Source organism: Rhamphochromis longiceps, linkage group LG5 (genome assembly GCF_057381845.1).
Source record: "Rhamphochromis longiceps isolate RC_006_pf linkage group LG5, R_longiceps_female_GT1.1, whole genome shotgun sequence".
Classification (NCBI taxonomy): Eukaryota; Metazoa; Chordata; class Actinopteri; order Cichliformes; family Cichlidae; genus Rhamphochromis; species Rhamphochromis longiceps.
In genome coordinates this window covers 11,719,782-11,733,595 of record NC_140561.1, presented here as the reverse complement: position 1 = coordinate 11,733,595, position 13,814 = coordinate 11,719,782, and the positions used below count along the sequence as shown (strand labels likewise).

Genomic DNA, 13,814 nt, shown 5'->3' with positions numbered 1-13,814 from the left:
GGATACTCTATAGATATGGAGGGCTAAGTAGTTTGTATGAAGCTGCTTTATGCCATTAACACTACATGTAGTGTATAATTGAAAATTTACATCCACTAATAATATCTGTGTCTGCTGCTCATATTACCTAAGGGTATTAAAGGAACGTGTAGTTCATTTTCAGGACGCGCCAAACACTTTGATGCGCCCTATAAATGGGGAAAACTACATTACCCAGAAGTCCAGTCGACCTGCTACAAGCTGGCTCCCTCCGATCTGGGAGTGCTTCCCATTTAAACAAACACGGTCTTGCCGAAGATGGCGGAGAGTTTCTAGAGGCGTAAAACAAACTGGTGTACTCAATGAAAGCGTCGAAGCCGGTGAGTTTTCTGCAGTTGGTTTATGATTCAGTTATACGCAAGTTTTGAACACTGGCTCTGGTGTTTGTTTGAAAGCACACGGCCGTTACAGAGGCAGTTGGTGTAGCTTCGCTTTCCGAGCAGGCTGTGCTTTTTTACGCTACCGTGATAAAACGAACCACCTTACCAGTGTCTGTTTATGGGATATTTGCTGTAATATTATTAGCTCCTAACCTATAAGTGGTATCACAATGAACGTCGAGCTTGGCTTGATAACTATCCATTCTTGTTGGTTTTTGTATTTTTTGGCGTTTCCTTTATCCACTAGCTACAAAGTTTACGAGACCAAGGCTCTGATTCGCTGGGGTGCAATACCCTAGCTGTTAACACTCAGCTCTGCTCACGAGTGAACTCTTTTGTGTTTGGAAACGTTTACGTGAAGTTTGTGCCGCTGTTAGCATGTGTTCATTGTCAACACACACAGCTGAATTGCTTTGGGGACTATATTTTCTACCTGACAGCCCGCCTTGCTTTACAGTTTCGGTTCATATGCTGCTGGAGTCGTCTGTGTTCACAGCTAATGTGTGACGGTACACCGCGGAAGTTTTCATTAGTGGGGAAATCTAAATAACAATATTGAATGACCTTCTGGACTAGTGACTAGCTTCCACGGTGAATGTGGTGGAGATTAGCACTCTTAATTACGGTGTATCTACTTGGGTTTTGTTAAACAGAGCTCCCTCCTTATACTTTGACATAGAGACTTGGAGCATCTAAGTAACACCCATTAAAAAAAAAACAGTGTAGGAAAAATGACAAAATGTTTTTTCATTTTAAAATGGGACGGGTTTTCTCTAAGTGGTTGTTACATTAGTAAAGTTGGCCAGCTGCAGGGTCGTGGGCAACCACGCAGTATTTTCCAGTAGCCTACACTATGCTGCTCGCTTGCTGCTTGCAACCCAACTTGAACTGACTGGCTCAGCGTGGCTGCTCTGAACAATCCCCAGCATGTGGTATTTATTTGCATGACTGTAGCGAAATAGCGCTCGCGTGTTTGTAGTGGTTGGTATAACTGGGACTATCTCTCTACGTGATTAAATGTTGGCGTTCACTGCTGGTAAATCACATGTAGGTGCATACGTGAGCGTGAGAGACAGACGGACTGGTTGTGGAGGCAGATGGATGTGTTTCAGTGCAGAGGATGATAAACACTCGCAGGGTTCCGGTTTGGGTTCGCCTCCCTGTGCTTGTGCTTGACAAGGTGTATGCTGAGCACTCGGGTTTTTTTTGTTTGTTTGTTTTTTGTTTTTTAAGGTTGTAAGAGGAAATTCTTGGAGAGCGTGCTCAAGTGTAGGCAACAGTGAGGGGGTAGGTTAGTCATTTCTCTGAAATGCTTGAGGACTAGGTGTGCTGTCGCTCTGTTTGCCCGGGGCCATCCCTGCCGATACTTGCAGGCATTTACATCTCAATGCAAGAGTTTCTGGGATCATTCAGGTATATATATATATATTTTTTTCTTTCTTTCTTTTTTGTTGTTGTTGCCTACTGTGGAGTTTTCTCACTTTCAGCGATTTCACACATGGGATTAAGTAGACTGTGATATCTCAGTAATGTGGACATTAGATGGTTGGTAGCTGGGAAAGAATGAGTAAGGATGGTTCTACTAGCAGTCTTTAGCTGTCAGGTGGGCTAACTTGTCTCATAGAATGCCATTACTCAAGTCCATGTATGTGGTATTTTTCTAAGTGGGCAGAATGACCACTGTGGGAACCTGTCCAATGAGCTACTTCTGCTCATATTCTTGGCAAACGGAGCCCCCTGTTTCCCCCCATTCTCTGTCCCTTTATCTACCACTCTCTTTCTCCCTCACACAGGGTGTCAGGCTGTGTTAACAATGAATCAATCTTTGGGGGGATTCTTTGACTGCAGATGGGGTGCAGAAGTGACTGCATTGCATGGCTTTCGCTCTTTGTCTGTTGGCCCCCGCATGGGCTCTCAATAATTCATTAACTTATCACTTTTTCTCATGGGCATGGGAGAAGGCTAATCGGTCACATGTCCCATGGATTCAGCACCCTAACGCTCACCCTATTAAAATGAGCATAACATTTGGAGGCATTGCTGATATTTGGGTCATTCTTATAGAGGTTACTTGTGAAACAAAGTATTGTATCCTGTCCCTAAAATAATAAAAATGTGAATTTCTGAGGAGTGGCTATGGCGGCTATGGCTACAAACTTATTTAGTGACATGAGTAAATTGGGGAACACATGAGTGCCTGCTTCCTGCTTGAAGCCTGAAATATATTGACCACAACAAGTTCAAACTGCAATTCTCGGGGTAAGCACAGCGCATTCAAAACAAACGTATTTATGAATGAAATGGTTAAAAACCTAATTTTTAAATAATATCAAAAAGTGCAGGATTTTAAAAATATTTTTACTGCTTTCACCTCGTTATGCAATGCTGCATTTTGCATAGGACTGCCATATTTGAGTTGTCTAAGACTTCTAAATACAGTGGTGGTGAGCTTGCAACTCTGACTGCCTAATCTGTCTTTGTTGAGCGGCATTTTTGTGTCATTAATGTCTGAATAGATGGCATTCTTTGACTGTTTCGTCAGTCTCCCTGCCTTAAGAGAGACAGAGAGACAGAGATAATAAGCTTAGTTTCGAGAAACTGCCAATCGGTCATGAGGTATGTGTTTATTTTATGATTAATAGTTGTGTGGATGAGCAGTAGCTTTGAGAGTACTCTTGATGACACAGAGCTGAAAGAACAGCCTGATTGTTTCCCCTAATTGAAATATGACTCCTTGGTCTTCTTACAGCTGTATGGGGAGTGCAGGGTTAGTCAAGGAAAGCGGTTGTTCCTTCATATGTAACTTGTAACCAGTTCTTATCATTTAGAGAAAAGGAGGATCTTTATATTTTTAGCAACTGTTTTTGTATTTGACGTTATCTTTACCCAGGTCTGTTTTCAAGTCAAGTTTGAGTATTTGTTTCCCTCACTTTGACTGGTCGTTCAAGGCTGTTTTACAACCAAGTTTAAGAATTCAGAAGCTTCCTGCGGTCAGCTCAAGCTGTGCATAACATCCTGTTTAATTCCCACATCTCAAGGTCACTCATGCAGTGACAGTGATCTGGATTTGTTTGTTAAAAGGGCACATACACACTGGCAGAACTCAACAGGTAGGTTTGCTTTTTCTGCCTACCTCTGTAGAGCTAAATATAGAAATCTGTTAAACAAGACAGTCATGTTTCCACTGCTGAAATATTTAGTTACTTTGCTCAAACAAGTGAGAGCGAGAGTATGAAATGAGAGCTGCCGAAACCAGATCAACCAGGGAAGGCCAGATCGCCACCTCACTGAGACCCAAGTCAAATGGTGCAGTTTGCACTTTCGTTCTGTTTGAAGTCACATGTCATTCATGCCCTCGTTATCCTCTTCTTCATCTCTGAGGTAAGACCCAAGTGTTAGGTTAGCTGAGCCATATGTGAGCCATGCACACTTCTAAAAGCCATACAGGCAGCCTGAAGCAATCATTGCACCCAATTCTAGTTTATAACCAGCGTCGATTTGGAACAGCTCTCGCTCTAGTCCTCATTGATTGGATGGAGGATGGAGTTTATTAGGGAAGGGTGTGCCAAGAGCTTTGTCCCCCTCCCCTCCTTGCCCTTCCTCTTTAACTTCAACTCCCCCTTTAACTTTCGCTCCCCGAGCTCAAGAATGCTCGTAAAAAGAGTTCACCTGAACAAGCCAGTGGGAGGGTAGGACCCTGCTCTAGTTTTGTTACTATTGTAAAAAGTTAGCAAGACGTTGTTTGTGTTTTGTTTAGGGCCCCCTTTTTATAAAACTGCTCTGGGGAGAAGCAGCACGGGTGGAAAAAAAGTTTGGTTTGTGAGATAACTGCTACCAGATGCTCTCTCTGTCTTTTTATTCAGCATAAGAAGAATTAGAAAGAAAGGCTGCAGAAGAGAAGAGAATAGGAGAGTGTCATTTCTGAATGAACTTTAAATGAACTATCCATGCAACAGTCTTAATTCAGTCCTCACTTTTCTTTTCCCATCAGTACCCCTCCCCCCTTTTATTAAAGACAAAATCATTTTTAAAAGTGGTACAACTTCTACACATAGTGACCATTAGACCCATAAAGGCTCTAATGTAACTTTTTTTTGAGAAATCTATTCTGTGTAAATATGTGTTATGTTTATGTCATTAGTAGGGCTGCCACGATTAGTCGACTAGTCACGATTACGTCGACTATCAAAATCGTCGACGACTGATTTAATAGTCGACGTGTCGTTTGAAGCTTTGTAAGATCCTGAAAGACGCAGGAATAAGTAGCAGGATTTAAGAGTGTAATAACAGACTGAAACAGAAGATGGCAGCACTGCATGTACAAGGATGCCAACTGCCGTTAAACCCCGAAGAAGAAGAAGCTGTGTCCCAGAATTCATAGCGCGGCCCAGCTCAGTTTCCAACAATGGTGGCAGCTAGTTGGTTTTACTCTTATTATTCTTTCTGGGTCACAAAATAAATGTTTAACATATTTTCAGGCGAGAATGTAGCTGTGTAAACCTCAAATATCTGCTCAGTTTATCAAGACACCACATATTTTCAAAAGTGCTCCGACGTTTTCAGAGACGTCTGTTACCCACTAGCTCGATAGCTAGCCGGAGGCTAGGCTAGGCTAACTAGAGCCGTGAGAACACCGGACTCCCGGCAAATCGTTTTCAAACCGACCGCCGTCTTTCGCTACTCAGGTTAAATATATATATAAGTCACTTAGATAACTTCAAAATGTTATTGTTTGGCTTTTTTTAGTATTTTATTTGTTCCTGAGTAAATCGGTTTGGCTGAGATTAAAGTTTTTACACAGCTGAATAAACGTCAAGCAGACAGCTGATTATCAGAAGTGTGAGATGCTCAAGAATTTACTCCGGTGTCCTGTTATATTTTAGATAGCAAGGAGTTTATTAAACCACAACAATCTGCAGATTTCATTAAAATTTAATAAACTATCATCTTGTCTTTATTTTTAGTTAGCACATACCTTAAACACTTAAAGCTGTAAGCTAATGATAGTTATATAAGAGCAGATGCTGCTGGTGCAATAAGCTGTATGTCCAATGGATGATGATCTGATTAGTCGACTAATTGCAAAAATAATTGGTGACTAGTCGACTATCAAAATAATCGTTTGTGGCAGCCCTAGTCATTAGTGAGAGTCTCAGGAATAGCTCCAATTTGGGTCAAATGCTTGAGTGTTGTGGAATTGGTTTGCTATCAAAACAACAAAGGGCTTTGTTCTCTGCAGAGTTTTCAAGGTTCTCTGGCCTAACTTTTCACAAAGCTTGTCTTTACTGGCCTTAATATTAGTAGTTTAGTGTTTTGTTTTTTTTTTTGTTTTTTTGGGGGGGGGTTATAGTTGTTTTTGTTGTTGTTTTTGGTTTTTTAAAGATTGTTTTGTGTACACATCGAAAATGAAACAGTTTTATGTTGACTTTCTGTGGCAGTGGGTTGTGGTTTCTAGGAGGCCTGGGGAGTGTCTACAAGTTATGTCAGCGTTTCCCCACACAAACACTTTACTCAAGTGGGCTGCCCAGGTGTATTTGGTGAAAACAGGTGACTAAATTTATTTTCTTTCTCTGAGAAAATGATGGCATCTTTGATTGGACAATCCTCTCATTCTTATTTAGAGTTCAGTTGCTGCTAACCACCTAGCACCGGGCCCTTCCTTCCTTCTTGTGTTTTCACCTTACAGTGGCAGCTAGCAGGTGTCCTGCCTTCTCCACACACACCTTAACTGCAGTCTATATGATAAAGGGCAGCTTTAGAGAAGGTCTCCACCTAATTCTCCTGACATTTTCAGGAGTTCATAGCCTTGGTTATAAGGTCACATTAGTCATCGCTCGCCTGAACTGTAGTGTCAACACGGCCCCATAACAATTTATACTCACACTTGAGGCATGCTTCAATCGCTATAGTCATATCCTGAATGATATGTGTCCCAAATCACTGCTGAAATGGGAATACAGGGAGTTCAGACAGGAAACAGAGTGACTGCTAAGATTTTTTTTTTTTCCAGATTTATATGTGAAACATTGTTTCAAATTTTTTGTGCTAGTCTCCAATTGCACATCCCTGTACTACTCATTGAAATATCATAGAAATGCCCGAGGACTTGGTTGCAAAAGTCTGTAGTCAACACAGTCAGTGAGTATAAGCTGTTTGTGTGTGAAAACAGCTTGAGACAGTATTTGTCCATTTGTCCTCTGGCATAAGTGAACAGAACAGTCATTTTACATGGAAATTGCTTCTAAAGCATACGGTAACATGTTAATTAAGGTGCTAGTAGACAGCTACTCGTGTGTTCTTTAATGCAAAACAACTGATTGTGGTGCCCCCACAATATCCTGACTAATTAAATTGAGTTCCTTGCTATTTTAATGTGTTTTATTTTAAGGTTAGCATTTTTTTTAGGTGGCTAAAAGACATTTTGTTTCTGTTTGTACATTGCTCACCTTCAGTGTCAATTCCCCTGTCTACTTGGTGGTATACCATTGGCCACTGACTTAAAACACACTGGCAATGAATAAGTACCTCAGACAAACCCACTTCAAAGAAGCCAAATGATCTCTAAACTGAGTAAAATCAGTTTACCCAGTGAAACTGGCATTTTTTTTTTAGCATCAAAATTAAACATTTACTGTAAATTGACAATCACTCCTTTTGCACTTTACTTTTTTCAGTGTGTTTTAATAAAAATGTGTTTTCAGCTTACACCAATTTAACATTCAGTTTGCTTTGATTGTATTAATAAAAAAACAATGTGTGAGAGAGATTTTCTATTACCACAGAGTCTAAAAACACCGAGAGATGGTTTTTGGTTCATATTGCCCAGCCCTAGTTTCTAGGTCTGTCTGAACTGGGAACCAGCTGTTGGCATGCATGGCACTGCAGTCCCAAGTTGTAAGAGGATATCTGACCATGCAAGCAGGGACTGTACGGGTACTGTCTCTGTAGTTCATCTGAAATTCAAAATCTTCTTTCATTTAGTAAATTAGCACAGATTGCAATGAGTGTGTGCATTTTTTTTGCACACAGCACTGAGCTTAACACTTTTTTTTTTTTTCATTTTTCCATTGGCCTGTAATAAATGTTATTTTATTATAGCCCTGAGTTCAAAGAAAAGTCATGAATGACTTACTTCCACGCCATCGTTAAAGGCTCCAGACTTACTACAGCATGTCAACACTGGCAAGGCATGTGTCAGATAATTTACTACACTTGTTTCTTATACGTGCTCTTTCCCTTTTTTTTTTTTTTTTTTTTTCTTCTTTTTCCTCCTCTTCTCCTCACGGGAAGAGAAAAGTGTTCTTTTCACTATTACTGTTCTTTTCTGCCTACTGACGTCAGTCCTGTTAACGTGGCTTGTCGTTAAGGCAACACTCTAATCAAAAGGTTGCTCTGAAGCTTACTGCTGTCCCTAGAATAGCAGAGCTAACACTTGCCTCCTGATGTTGCCACATCACATCAAGCTGTGCAGTGAAGTCTTGGTTTAAATATCAAGCAACGCTTCGAAAAAGTTGAGCTGAAATTTGATTCTTTATTTTATATAGAAGTGGCTTTACTTTTGCAAGTAATTACTATGTTTCTATTTGCCCTGTTTTATATAGATAGATATATATTGCTCTTGCCATATTGGGAGAATTGGTTATGTGTGACTATGGTATGATTAAAAATGGAAATAAAGGTCCCTGTTCAATTAGCTCCACCAATGTGTCCTAGTCAAATCCTCTGGACATGGTAGCCACCCTTGAAATAGAATTCCAATATTATTTAAAGCAGTTAATGACTTTGGTTTTAAGGCAATGTGAAGGTCAAAACCAAACTTAGTGTGGCAGGGCACAAGCTTCATCTATAATCAAGAAATTCATTTTTAATATCCAAATGGGAGTGGTTTTAGATTTTAATAATGACATAATCTGAGCCCCCATTTACACAGCCCTAAAGACAAGGCCTAAAGACATCAACAGATAACTGTAGGATGTGCAGTAGAAATGAGTAAGGCCTTCACTTTGAAGTAAGAGTTTTAAAAGTTTCTGATTCCGGTTTGCGTCACACCTAGTTTCACTGCCACTTGGTGGTTAGTTAGCAAGACTAGTTTGCAGACATGTCGACCTTTTTTTTTTTTTTTTTTTTTTTTTTTTTTTTTTTCAGACTAGAGGCAACTGCAGTAATCTGCTAGTGACCAAAGCAATCACAAGGAGGTTTTGGGTGCAGCACCCACTTTGGGATAGATTTCACCTACCAACAACCAGCAGTCAGTCTCCAAATACTTAGGGAATGCAGGTTTTTCCCAAGTGGCCGAAGGTTGCAAGGAGGTCACTGACTGATCTCTAGGTTTGTTTCAGTGTTTCAGGCCTAACGCAATCACACTGTTCAAGTAAAATAAACACTGAGGGAGGAAATTGGAAGCGGCATCATGTCTTCGTTTTTTCCTCCTTTCACTTGTTGTACTGCTCTTCTTTGTCATTCAGTGAAGCTGCGTTGCTCTCTCACTCACGTAACTGAGTAGGAGGGGAGAGAGTGAGAGGTGTGCTTGCAGCAGGAGAAGAAAGACCTTCTTTTTTTTTTCTCCGTGAAGCAGTACTGTCTGTAGATATTATGTCTGTGTTCTTTATTTTAAAAGTTACCAAAGGGCTATGCAAAGTGTTAATCTGAATGATCTGAACGGTGGTGATATCAAACCTGTGAGTGAGATGGAGGAGCTGAGGTAGCGTACATTACTATATTCTAAGAAAAACAAACAAAAATAAAACAAATATCAATAGTCTTAAAAACCCAACATTATAGTTATTGACTATGAGGTACAGTCCTAGTATTGGTACAGAATGAATTATTTGGGCTTTAAGAGGACTTGTAATTTGTGGGAAAAGGAGACTTCTTTAAGAGACAGCTTTATTTTCACACTTTGCTTCAAGTAAAACAAACAAAACAAAAACCCTGAAATGATGCATTGTACTCATACTTCATAAGCATTTTTTTTTTTGCCTTGAGGAAAAATCAACAATATTTCATTTTTCTACCAGCAGAAACAGCAAATGCAACTTTTGTTGCTTTATACTTCAAATAAACATAAACCAGACTGTAAATATGCATAGTGGTGTGTGTCCGCTCAGTCAGCCTGTGTTGTCCTTTGCTTGCCCCCTTGAAGAGCGAAAGACTTGATTAGCAGTGCAGGCTTAATCACTCAGGAGATGGGACAGAGTGCAGTGTCACCAAGGCAAAAACAAACCCACAGTTGGATTATGGCTGGCTGTGTGTCTCTGTCCTCTTGGACTGAGCAGCTTTGACTTGACTCCTAAACACACTCCCAGGTGTTGTGCTGAATCCCAGCAGAGAGCCATGTTTCTTTTTGTCTCTCCCGTTAAACAATTGGTCGTTGCTGTCCTTATCAGTTATTTTGTCTAAAGCATGAAATAACACAATGAATTAAAAACTATAAAACAGGGCATGTTATATAGCTTGAGGTGATAAAGTCTGTTATCTCTTCTGTTTTAATTTTTTTTTTTTTTTTTTTGCACTGGGTGAAAAGCAAACTAAAAAACTTTACTGACGGGCTGTAAAATCCTCATGTATTCTTAACCAAGGTCAGCATCACCCTGGGAGATCAAACAAGGCACGTATTGATAGTTCCTTCTGCTGTTACTCCTGTTAGTAAAATCCTTTTTTTTTTTTTTTTTTTTTTTTATACCTAGGCTCCGTCACCACATGAAGCTGACCATTTAAAAGAAAGAAGTAGTAAGAGGAATACTAGGATAGAGGAGGGTTCAAAGTTGGGAAACTGGCGTCAGACCGTCTTTTGACTGGAATTCTTTGCAGGGGTCAGAGTTCAGAGACTGCAGTGTGGTGCTCTGATTGGCTGTGGAAAGGTGAAATGAAAACCACAGTAAACTTTTGACCCCGGCGCAGGAGCGCTGCAGGAACGCCCAGGCTCAGCTCTGGCGTAGTGGAACAGAGCCCGCTCTCTTCCTGTGTTTACTCCACCAATCCAACAGTGACGGTGGGGAGAAGAGGAGGAAAGAGGAGGGGGCAGGGAGGGAGCAGATAGGGAGGAGGGAAAGACACGAGCAAGAATGAGGGAGAAAGGAAAAAGCGAAAGCTGAGAGAGAGACACAGTTGAAACATTAAAAACAGAAAGACCCTCTGTCTCAACAGCAAAGCGAAAATCAAAACTGCCAAATCAAACTCAGTGTTTTCTGTTGACATCGCCAAATTTACAAATATCACAAACAATAATTACAGTGGTTAAGATATCGTCTCACTGATTTAACTTCTACAGGAGATTTGCCCGCTCATTGCATCAGTTGCAAGTGGATATGTGTTATCAGGCTGGGCAGCATCGAGGTTGATCAGGCACTGGTGTTCTGGCTCCCCAGATAAAAGGCTGTTTAGCTATTGATTAATGAACTCATTTCCATAATATTAGCCTTGTGTGATCACAGCTGACTGCATTCTGTTTGGTCTGTGGTCTCCTCTGGACGATGCTGCGCTTATCACCTCAGTTTTTGCACCAGCACATGAAGCCTATTGAAAATGAAGGGGTTATTGGGGACGTAGAATTAACAGTTGTGCAATGTGACAAGTTAGTTGCTTGAATCTATGCCGGCGTATGTCCTATCCTCTTCCTTTCTATTCTTTGTTCCTGTTGATGATGGATAGTTGCAGGAGATGCAAGTGTGACGCACACACACAGTGGAATCTGCCATGTCTTTGTTTTCACCTTCATTTATTTTCCCTGGTTTTTCTCCACGTTGCAGTTTGTGTGGGAAAAAATGGGGAGATGCACACACAGCCTGTCCAAGCTCTCATGTGTGTTGTGTGCATTGGAAAAGGGTGGGGGATGTTTTCTTTTTCTTTTTTTCTTCTAGAGAAATAGGCAATCCTATGAACACAGTTTTCCCTCTGCTATGAGCTACAGTCTTACTCACCACATTCATCTATGGACATCTTGTATTTCTTTATTGAAAAGAGTGCAGATGGTTAGAATGGGTTTTACAATATCCGTCATATGTGCAAAATGTGTTTGACACTTGACTTTTTCACACATTTTATTTCTTCGCTTGTCAATAAAATCGAATTTGGCATTTGTGACATTGTTTTTACCTTAAAGACAAAGGCTTCTTTCTTCTTTTTTTTTTCTTTTTTTTTTTTAAATTTAGTAAAGCAGAAATGTGTTTTGTTAAATTATTGGCAGTGTTGAATCACACCTCTAGACACTCCCCAGCCAACCAGTCTTTTTTTTGCGTTGTTTTCATCTGCGTTTCTTTTTTTCCTTTTTTTCCCCTTTTTCTCTTAGCAATTTACAGCTTTGTTTTTTAATAAATCCTCACTTCACATATGCTTCACATATGTCTTTCTCGTCCCCTTTCTCAAATCTCATTGCATGGCAACACTCTCCTCTTTTGCCATCAAAACCTTTGGCTCCAGTTAAGCCCCATTAGCTCAGGTTTCATTGAAATCATGTGTAATAGTGGAATGAAAATGTTGGCAGGGAAATGGCTAATAAGGAAAATTCACAAGTGCATTCAACTCTGACAAATATTTCTGGATGTCATTTTCCAATACAATTAAGATAAGATAACCTTTATTAGTCCCACACGTGGGAAATTTGTTTTGTCACAGCAGGAAGTGGACAGTGCAAAAGTTATGAGGCAAAAATTAGAATACAATAAGAATAAATACAGTACACAGCTGTACAGAATAGAATAAAATAATATACTATATACAGTAGAATAAAATAGAATAAAAATATACAATAAGATAAAAATAGAATACGAATGCTATATACAACTGAGTAAAAATACAACGATGCCAGAAAAGATTATTGCACTTAGTGTTATTGCACATGTGTGTGTTTGTTCAGTTAAAGTCTTTGTTGTGGAGTCTGACAGCAGTGGGGAGGAAAGACCTGCGAAATCTCTCCGTCCCACACCGTGGGTGCCGCAGTCTCCCACTGAAGGAGCTGCTCAGTGCTGTCACAGTCTGCTGCATGGGGTGGGAGACGTTGTCCAACAGGGATGACAGCTTAGCCGCCATTCTCCTGTCACTCACCACCTCCACTGGGTCCAGAGGGCATCCTAGAACAGAGCTGGCCACTTCGGATCAATTAAGAGGGAAATTCCTAAAATGTCAACATGAGAGATGGCTACTAAACAAAGTGAAATTTAGTCGTGTAAAAAGCATCACAGACAACACAGACATAGGTTTGACTTTCTTTCCTGATCAAGGGGCATATATTATACTGTCTGTGAATCCAAGAGGGATTTAGATTCCCATGTTGAAATGCCTAAATTTGCACCATTAAAAAGAATATTTACAGCCTAATGCAACAAAAGGCTTTTGGTTCTGGGGTCATTTCCCTCCTTTATAACTATTCTGTGTGGGATTCATTTTTATTTATTTATTTTTAACAACTCATCAATCTGTATAATTGAGCTAGGGGTCAAGAAGGCTAAGCAAGTGTCTCAATAATGGAAACTGGAGCATATTGGGGTCTGCTAGACCTGATGTGATTTTATTTATTTTTCCCCAGCTGTTTAATATTATGCCTTTCTGTTTGGTGCAGACTGTCGAAATGTTTGCTTCAGTTTTTAACAGTTGTTAAACCCGTACAGTTTATGAAAGCAACAAGTTAACAAAGCTTGTTAGTCTTTGCTGATAAATCTGCACTTCAACCTTTCATTCCTATAAGGTAGCGTGTGATCCAAAAAAACAACATGGTGACGGTGACATGCTAACATTGAAACTTCAGAATGTGTAGCCCAAACATGTAATCTGTTGTCCTTGTCTTATTTTTCTTCCATTGCAGTGTAAAACTGCTCTGTTAATAGTTGGTTGTTTTGGGTTCCCCCCCCCCCCCCCCCTTCTGTTTCTTTTAAACCCATAAGGCATTTGCTGTCTGGTTCCATTGGTTCCATTATACTCTTGGGTAGTTCGTGCAGGTAGAAGGAAACAGGGTGGCCACTTGCCAGCTGCAAATTTATCAGTCTGTTGCCTGCACTATTCTCATGTTGATTAAACTGGATTTCACATGAACTTTATACTGTGTGCTTGGCAGATTAAAATCCATTTGACGTCTGCTCTGACTGCATTTGACATTTTTCTTCCCACATGTACCTCCATAGGGTTACAGTTAGGGTTAAATTATATGTTTGACAGCAACTTTTGTCAGCTGTACACCAAGCTGCTAATACTGTAGGTAACAATGAATATCTAGGAATTATTTGATTCCGTTGTCATTTCATTAGAGTTGGGTTGTGGCACCTCATAGCCTACAGTTCTGTTTTCAAAGCAAAAGAATGCACTACTTTATGTTTCTCTTAACTAATTTATTATAATATGGAATAATTAAACCATCATAATAAGATGGTGAATTATTTCGATTTATTCAGTTACAAATGTTAC

General features: G+C 40.0%; 1 protein-coding gene across 3 annotated transcripts in view; it reads left to right on the top strand.

The window, feature by feature from the left end:
* The first annotated feature begins 230 nt into the window (after positions 1-230).
* ncoa3 (nuclear receptor coactivator 3) overlaps positions 231-13,814 on the top strand; it is a 36,142-nt gene continuing 22,558 nt past the window's right edge. For 2 of the 3 annotated variants that reach the window (XM_085405842.1, XM_085405838.1), the window contains exon 1: positions 231-359. The gene's annotated coding sequence lies outside the window, so the exon portion shown is untranslated. Of the gene's footprint in view, positions 360-1,406; positions 1,833-13,814 lie in introns of those variants that run through there. The other variant, XM_085405839.1, reaches the window with a different exon arrangement.